The sequence below is a fragment of the Herpailurus yagouaroundi genome, unplaced genomic scaffold (genome assembly GCF_014898765.1).
Source record: "Herpailurus yagouaroundi ecotype Mexico unplaced genomic scaffold, PumYag 162, whole genome shotgun sequence".
Lineage (NCBI taxonomy): Eukaryota > Metazoa > Chordata > Mammalia > Carnivora > Felidae > Herpailurus > Herpailurus yagouaroundi.
This window is the reverse complement of record NW_024412403.1, coordinates 68,604,337-68,612,118: the sequence shown is the minus strand read 5'-3', so window position 1 is coordinate 68,612,118 and position 7,782 is coordinate 68,604,337. Positions and strand designations below refer to the sequence as shown.

General features: G+C 37.1%; 1 pseudogene; it reads right to left on the bottom strand.

The window, feature by feature from the left end:
- Positions 1–2,591: 2,591 nt before the first annotated feature.
- On the bottom strand, positions 2,592–5,027 carry LOC121036523 (60S ribosomal protein L8-like; annotated as a pseudogene).
- Between the last annotated feature and the right edge of the window lie 2,755 nt (positions 5,028–7,782).

Here is a 7,782-nt window from a genome sequence, read left to right as displayed (position 1 = left end):
GAGAATTAAAAAAAAAAAACAAAACCCAAGATAGTATATTTTCTACAGGATAGCCAAGAAATTTAATTATTGCAAAACATTTCTTTGGTGAGCAAGGAAACCTAACCAGGGCTGAGATGATCTCAGCAGATGTTTCTTTTCTTTCTTATTCTTGTTGTTGAAGATCTCTGCTCTCATTTATGTTTAAAAATCCTTTTGCTGAGGTGTAGCATGTAGATGGGGCACAAATAAGAAGCTCAGTCAATGCTTTTTGTCTTTCAAATAACATTATTTCTCTGATTATGAAAACAATATATACACAGTGTAGATATGTTTTAAAATATGGAAAGAAAATAATTATCATTAATAATTCTCCTAATACCATCACACAGGGATCCTTTTTAACATCTAGGTGAGGAACTTTCCAGCCTTTTTCTATAGGCTGTATTCAAATATGTACTTTATAAAGTTGTAATTGCATAGCTTATCTGGGTTTATTATTTTTACTGTGAATATTTTCCTATATCATCACATATTTTATAATTTGACATTTAACAGCTGCATAGAATTTTACCCTGTGATCTTATTCTATTTAAATAATTCTCTATTACTGAACATTTAGGTTATTTCCAAATTTTTGCTAAAATGAATAATGCTGCATAAACATTGTTCTGTATGAAGTCCTGCCCACATATATGATAAATCGATAAATGATTAGAGGATGTTGCTATTCCCAATTTCCTTGGCGAAGATGATCAGATGTCCTGATTTTGTGGGTCAGTGTTAGTTTATATTTTCAGGTCCCTGGATCCTTGGTATTAAGGTAACATAGGCCACAGTAGAGGGAAATACTCAATTGAGGAAAGTGCGGTTAGAAGTAAAAGTCAGTTTACCAACCTATTTCAGTAAGGATGACAATAATAGACACAGAATTATTTAAGAAAGATATCTGAGAACCTAGGTAAATACCAACAAATAAAAGTGTGGCCAGATAACGTTTCAGGTATTTACCTATATTTTTACTCTTCTGCTTTTCCCTTGCCCATTCAAGCTAGTGGTCACCTTCTGCTCATCCATTCCTCAAAGGACAGATGTTGCATGTTAGAAAGCAGATGTAGTCTGAAAGACTTTCTGGTTCTGTTTCTAAGAGGTTAAATTCTAGAATAGAGAGTGGGTAGACAAGCTGTCTGTCTGAAATTGTAATGAGACTTGAAAAATATTGTCCTGACTAAGGGGAAGGGAAGTGGTGAATGAACAGAGATTTTGAGGGGGGGTTGGAACAAAGGAGGATGGTAGAAAAAACCTTAAAAAGGAAATAGCTTCAAAGTATATCTAGGTGTATGAGTCCTAGGCAGCCTTGCAAAGATTCCGCTGCCTGGGATGTCAGGCAGGAGCAGAGGGGCGTGCTGACTGGAATGGTGGGCATCTGCACTGTAAATTGGGTGCACTTGAGAGTTGGAACCAGATTGTGACTCCTATTCCCCATCTTTGGCACTACATAAGTTTCTGGAACAATGGCACCCAGAGTGAGTGAGGGAAAAGAATTAAGTCAAAGAATTAAGACTGTTTCCCTGTGAGATGAGAGCTCAAAACAGAAGCAGAAATTTAGAAAATCATTATATTCCTTTAATACTTGTGCTTATGGATTGAGATTTATACCCACTATAATTTCTATATTTTCTGTAGAAATTAATAAAATTTTCAAAAATTCTGATAAGAATACTAATGGGAAGAGTTATGTGACAGAGTTGCAGGATATAATCCGTGCAAATTCTGATAGTATCATGGAGTTATTTAAAAATATCTGACATTCCTTCACACTGTTTCAAAGGAATTAAGTAGTGATTTGGGCATTTTAAGAATTAGTTTATAATATTTAGAAATTTTAAAATTTGCTTTAGAACTTTAAAAGTATACTTTTTTATATTAATTTTCAGTGCAGGTTAACGATGTCACATGTTTTACAATTTAGTGAAATCAAATAGAGGCTTATCAGAGTCCCTAATGTTCTGGCTTAATCTAAGAGTTAACTTTGTAGTATTTAGAGCAAGAGATATTTTCTCTGGCTATCCTGCAAAAATCACATTTCTCATTACTGGATTTGTGATAAGGATTGGACAGAGAATACTGCAGGCTATACTATCTGGTAAATTCTCAGTGGGCAACTTCACTTTCAAGCTTTTTCACCTGATTTGGTTGGCCAACTAACTGTCAGGGAACTTTAATTATTTAAACATAAGTTACCTAATGCTTTATAGGGAGGAGATCTGTAAGCGAGACAGAAATAGCCATGGATAAATATGAGAGTTAGAGAGACAGACAAATAGAATGGATAACTGCTTTTCTAGGGAGCTCTGAATTCAGTCCCAGATCTTCTTTGGTATCTAAGCGGCCTGGGGTAAGGCCCCTGATTCCTCATGAGCCCCAAGGGTGATAATAGTCTCTAGTGACTTCCCAGGTGGGACAGGTTCACGAGAGATGATGTGACTGAATGCTGCAAGGGCCCTGGCTCACTGTGCTCACTCAATGTTCCCAGCACTGCCCACCCCTCCCCCCCACACACCCCGCCTACCTCCTCTTTTCTGCTGAGGCTCCTTAACAGAGAAATACTTTTATATGGAGAAAGGTCATTTTATAATCCCCGTCTCTTTCCAGAAAAAGTGTGCTGTTTTTTGTTGTTATTTTTCATTTTTAATTTTTTTAAGTGGCAGAAAGATACCCTTTATTGAGCCTCTCCAGTCCTAGTTCTCTTTCTCCTACACAGTCTTGGTTTTCCTGAGATGTCCAGTCCCCTGTTTAGCAATGAGACTCACTTTGCAGCCAGCAGGGGTATTTTTGAAGATGGTATCAGGTTTGACAATGTGCCGGTGGTTGCCACCTCCAAAGGGATGCTCCACAGAGTTCATGGCCTCACCCTGCAGGCGTGCTCAGAAATTTCTCTTTGCCTTATACTTGTGGTAGGCACAGTAACCGAGCTTGTCAGTGCAGTCCCCTCTGGCCACCACGCCGACCACAGCTTTGTTGGCTGAAGAGATGACCTTCTTGGAGCCTAAGCGCAGCTTCATTTGGGTCTCATTGGTCTTGGGGTTGCGGTAGGTGATGACGGCATCGTTCTTGGAGGTTCTGGCCAGCTTGCCTCTGTCATCAGCTTCTCCTCCAGGCAACATATGATGGTGCTCTCGGGAATGGTGTCCATTGCGAGCACATGGCCAGTGCTGAGCTGGGCCTTCTTGCCGCAGTACGCGAACTAGCCAACGTGGATGCCCAAAGCCGTGAAGAACAGCTCTGTTTCTTATACTCGTAGGGATCCCTGAGGACACACTTGGCAAGGAGTGTGTCACAACCCAGAGCCTGGATGACATCCTTCCTGATGCCCTTGATGTAACTGTGTGGCTCAGCAAAGTAGGTGCGCAGCAGGGTCCCTGCGCAGCGGGGACCACTGCTATCCTCCAGAAGTTTCAACGCTGCTCTTCATCATGTATGGATTTAAAAGCAGGTAACTTCTTTCTCTCCTTCTCTACAGTTTGAAGATATTTTGCGCAGACTGACCATAACTTAGGATTCCCTATGTTTTATTCTTGGAGCTAGTGTAACCAGTTATATGGTTATCAAGTTGATCATATCTAGGCTCATGGTCTTAGGTGGACAGGGAAGAAGGACAAATACAGGGATTCTTATTCCCTCTCATACTTTGGATCCTGACCATGTGGAAGAATGGACTGAGGAAGTCAAGTCGAGGTCTTACCTGGAACTGGCTGTTCCACGAAGTAAGTGTTAGGTTAGCCATATATATAGTAGAGTTCATGGAAAACTGATGTTCTTTACCAGCAGAAAGGGGAAGTGAGGTTTTTGGAGGGCTTTCCAACTTGGAATTTTCCAGTCTAAGCAGCTGTAAGGCAGTGATCTTCAGGTGTGAGAAGACAAGTCTTGGAATCACTTTGTAGTAAGAGGAGGAGAAAGACATACAAAGTTTGAAAACCCATATGTGTATATGTGTTTGAAAGACCAAACATAACTACTTTAAATAATATAACTTTCATAAGAGAGGTGGTCTTTTTAATTCTTATTTAATGAGTATGTGAGTAAATAAAGTTTGAGAAACTGCTTTAGGCTGTAAAAGAAGGTGCCAGAGATGTAAACCAAGTTTAACCCCAGAGTTAGCTAAGTAGGGAATGAATAGCAGCTTAATTAGCAGAGACATAGAGAGCCAGACCTGAGAGACCATCCAACCCAGCAGTTGCCGAACTATAGCCCTAAGAGCCAAATCCAGGCTGGCTGCTGCATTAAAAATTTTTTTTTATTTGAGAGAGAGAGAGAGAGAGGGAGAGAGAGAGAGAGAGAGAGATAGGTGCAGAGACAGAATCTCAAGCAGGTTCCACACCCAGCATGGAACCCATGCAGGGATTGATCTCTCGAATCTGAGTTCATGACCTGAGATGAGATCAAGAGTCAGATGCTTAACTGAGCCATCCAGGCGCCCCAGGCAGGCTGCTGATTTTTTAATGACTTACTAGCTAATAATGGTTTTTATGTTCTTAAATGGTTGAAAAAAAATCAAAAGAAGAATAATATTTCATGACATGTGGAAACTATGTGAAATTAAAATCTCAGTGTCCCTAAAGTTTTATTGGAACCCAGCAATGCTCATTCATGTATTCTCATTTGCTGCTTTCATGGTGCAGGGACAGAGTTGAGTAGGTATGACAATTTATGGCCCAGGAAGCTTAAAACATTTATTATCTGACACTTTACAGTTTCAGGTACACAGCATAATGATTCAACAATTTTATACATTATTTAGTGCTCATTAGGATAAGTGTACTCTTGATGTCATTTATTTCACTCCTCCCCCGCCCTCCCCCCCCACTTTCTCTCTGGAAACCATCAGTTTGTTTTCCGTATTTAAAAGCTTTTGTTTGTCTCCTTTTTTCTTTGTTCATTTGTTTCTTAAATTCCATATATGAATCATATGATATTTGTCTAGAAATCATATATTTGTCTTTCTTTGAGTTATTTCCTTTAGCACCATACCCTCTAGATCCATCCATGTTGTTGCAAATAGTAAGACCTCATTCTTTTTTTATGGCTGAGTTATAATACTCTTTTGTGTGAGTGTGTGTGTGTGTGTGCGTGTGTGTGTGTGTGTGTGTGTGTGTATGTATCACCTCATCTTCATTCATTCATGGATGGTTGGACATTGGGTTGCTTCCATATATCTTGGCTATTGTAAATAATGCTGCAGTAAACATAGGGGTGCATATCTTTTTGAATTAGTGTTTTCATTTTCTTTGGGTAAATACCCAGTAGTGGAATTGTGGAATTATTGGATCATATGGTAATTCTATTTTTAATTTTTTGAGGAACCTCCATACTGTTTTCCACAGTGGCCATACCAGTTCGTATTCCCCACCAGCAGTGCACAAGGGTTTCTTTTTCTCTACATCCTCACCAACTTGATATTTCTTGTGTTTCTGATTTTCGCCATTCTGACAGGTGTAAGGTGATATTTTATTGTGGTTTTGATTTGCATTTCCCCGATGAATAGTGATGTTGAGCATCTTTCCATGTGTCTGTTGGCCATCTGTCTGTCTTCTTTGGAGAAATGTTTATTCCTGTCCTCTGCTCATTTTAATCATATTATTTGTTTTTTGGGGTGTTCAGTTGTATAAGTTCTTTTATATATTTTGTATATTAATCCCTTATCAGATTTCTCATTTGCAAATATCTTCTCTCATTCAGTAGTTTGCCTTTTTGTTTTCTTAATGGTTTCCTTTGCTGTGCAAAAGCTTTTTATTTTGGTCTAGTCCCAATAGTTTAATTTTACTTTTGTTTGTTTCCCTTGCCTGAGGAGACATATCTAGAAAAATGTTTCTGTTGACAATATCAAACCCATGTGTCCTTCTAAACATTTTATGGCTTAGTGTCTTGCATTTAGGTCTTTAATTCATTTTGAGTTTATTTTTGTGTAAGAAAGTAGTCCAGTTTCATTCTTTTGCATGCAGCTATCCAGTTTTCCAGCATCATTTGTTGAAGAGACTATTGTTTCCCTATTGTATATTCTTGCCTCCTTCATTCATAGATTAATTGACCGTAAATATGGGTTTATTTCTGGGCTCTCAATTCTGTTCTGTTGATTTATGTGCTTGTTGTTGTGTCAGTACCATGATGTTTTTTGGTTATTACAACTTGTAGTATATCTTGAAATCTGGGAGTGTGATACATCCAGCTTTGTTCTTCTTTCTCAAGATTGCTTTGGCTGTTTGGGGTCTTTTGTGGTTCCATACAGATTTTAGTGTTATTTGTTCTAGTTCTGTGAAAAATGTTGTTGCGTTAAATATGTAGATTGCTTTGGTTAGTATTGACATTTTAACAATATTGCTTCTTCTAATCTGTGAGCATCATATATCTTTCCATTTATTTGTGTCATTTTCAATTTCCTTCATCAGTGTTACATAGTTTTCAGAGTACAGGTCTTTTAGTTCCTTGGTTAAATTTATGCCTAAGTATTTTATTATTTTTGGTGCAATTTTAAACGGGTTTATTTTCTTATTATGTTTTGCTGCTATGTTTACTAGAAAGCTTCTTAATTTCAAAGTGGAATGGCCTTTTTGTTTTTGATTTTGCCATTAATGTCTAGTTTTATTACATTGTGATTATCTTCAATCTCTTTTTAGATAGTACCCTTCTCTTTTTCCATTGATGTATTGAAGAAACTAGGTCATTTATCTCATGATGTTCCATATCTTGGATTTGGCTGCTTGCTTCCTCATATTGTCATTTAACCCTTTTTTTTTTTTTTTTTATAATTCATGTTTCTGTAAATTGCTGGTTACACCTCAGGCTTGATTAGATTCAAGTTTAGTGTTTTATGCAGTAATACTTCATGGGGATGCTATATACTTCCTATTGCAACAGATCATGAAGCATGTAATGTCTTGTTCCACTTCAAGTGATACAGATATTATTCATCGGGTTTAGGTGAGTAAGCTTGATCCTCCATTATAACCTTCACTATCAACCTTTTGTGTAATGGTTTTAGCACCCATTGATACTGTACCCTTGATCTATTATTTCGTTAGGTATAGCAAAATGATGATTTTCCTGTCATTCTTTTTGCTGGTTTTGGTTGTTGCGGTTCTATTTATTTTTAATAGCTTTATTGAAGTATAATTGATGTATAATAAAATGTACATATTTGAAGCATAAAATTTAATTAGTTTTGACATGTTTATATGCCACTTATGACTATATAATACATTATTAAATATATATTAATAACTACATGTTTTCTATGAAGAATTTTTCACCATCAGCTATTTGATTATCCTAAAATACAGTTAGTTCATATAGGGAAAGTCAAGCGAAATGCTTGATTCTTTCCATTAATTTATCAGTTAACAGATAATGAGTTGTTGCCCTGGAAGCTTCCATTGGTAACAATTAAATTTTTTTTTCCAACACTTTTTTTTGGGGGGGGGGTGGAAGGGTAATATTATGAAGCATGCATTTTTATACATTTGAAATATTTCAGTCAATTACAGTCACAATCTTTTTATTCATGTTCATGTTGTCCCATCTTAGGCTATTGGGAGCCTCTTTGAGTTGGCTCTTAATATATTTTTGTATAATTTCAGTAGTCTTTGATAGCTTCTTTGCTTTTTGGCACAAAAAGATGTCATAGATTCATCTTGAATATTTTCTACCACAAACCTGGAATCAGACAATTTTCTAAAGAGTCCTGGTTCCTTTTATTGGGGAATGGTAATTAGAGCTATAAGCTGTTCTTTATGTTTTCATTTTTAG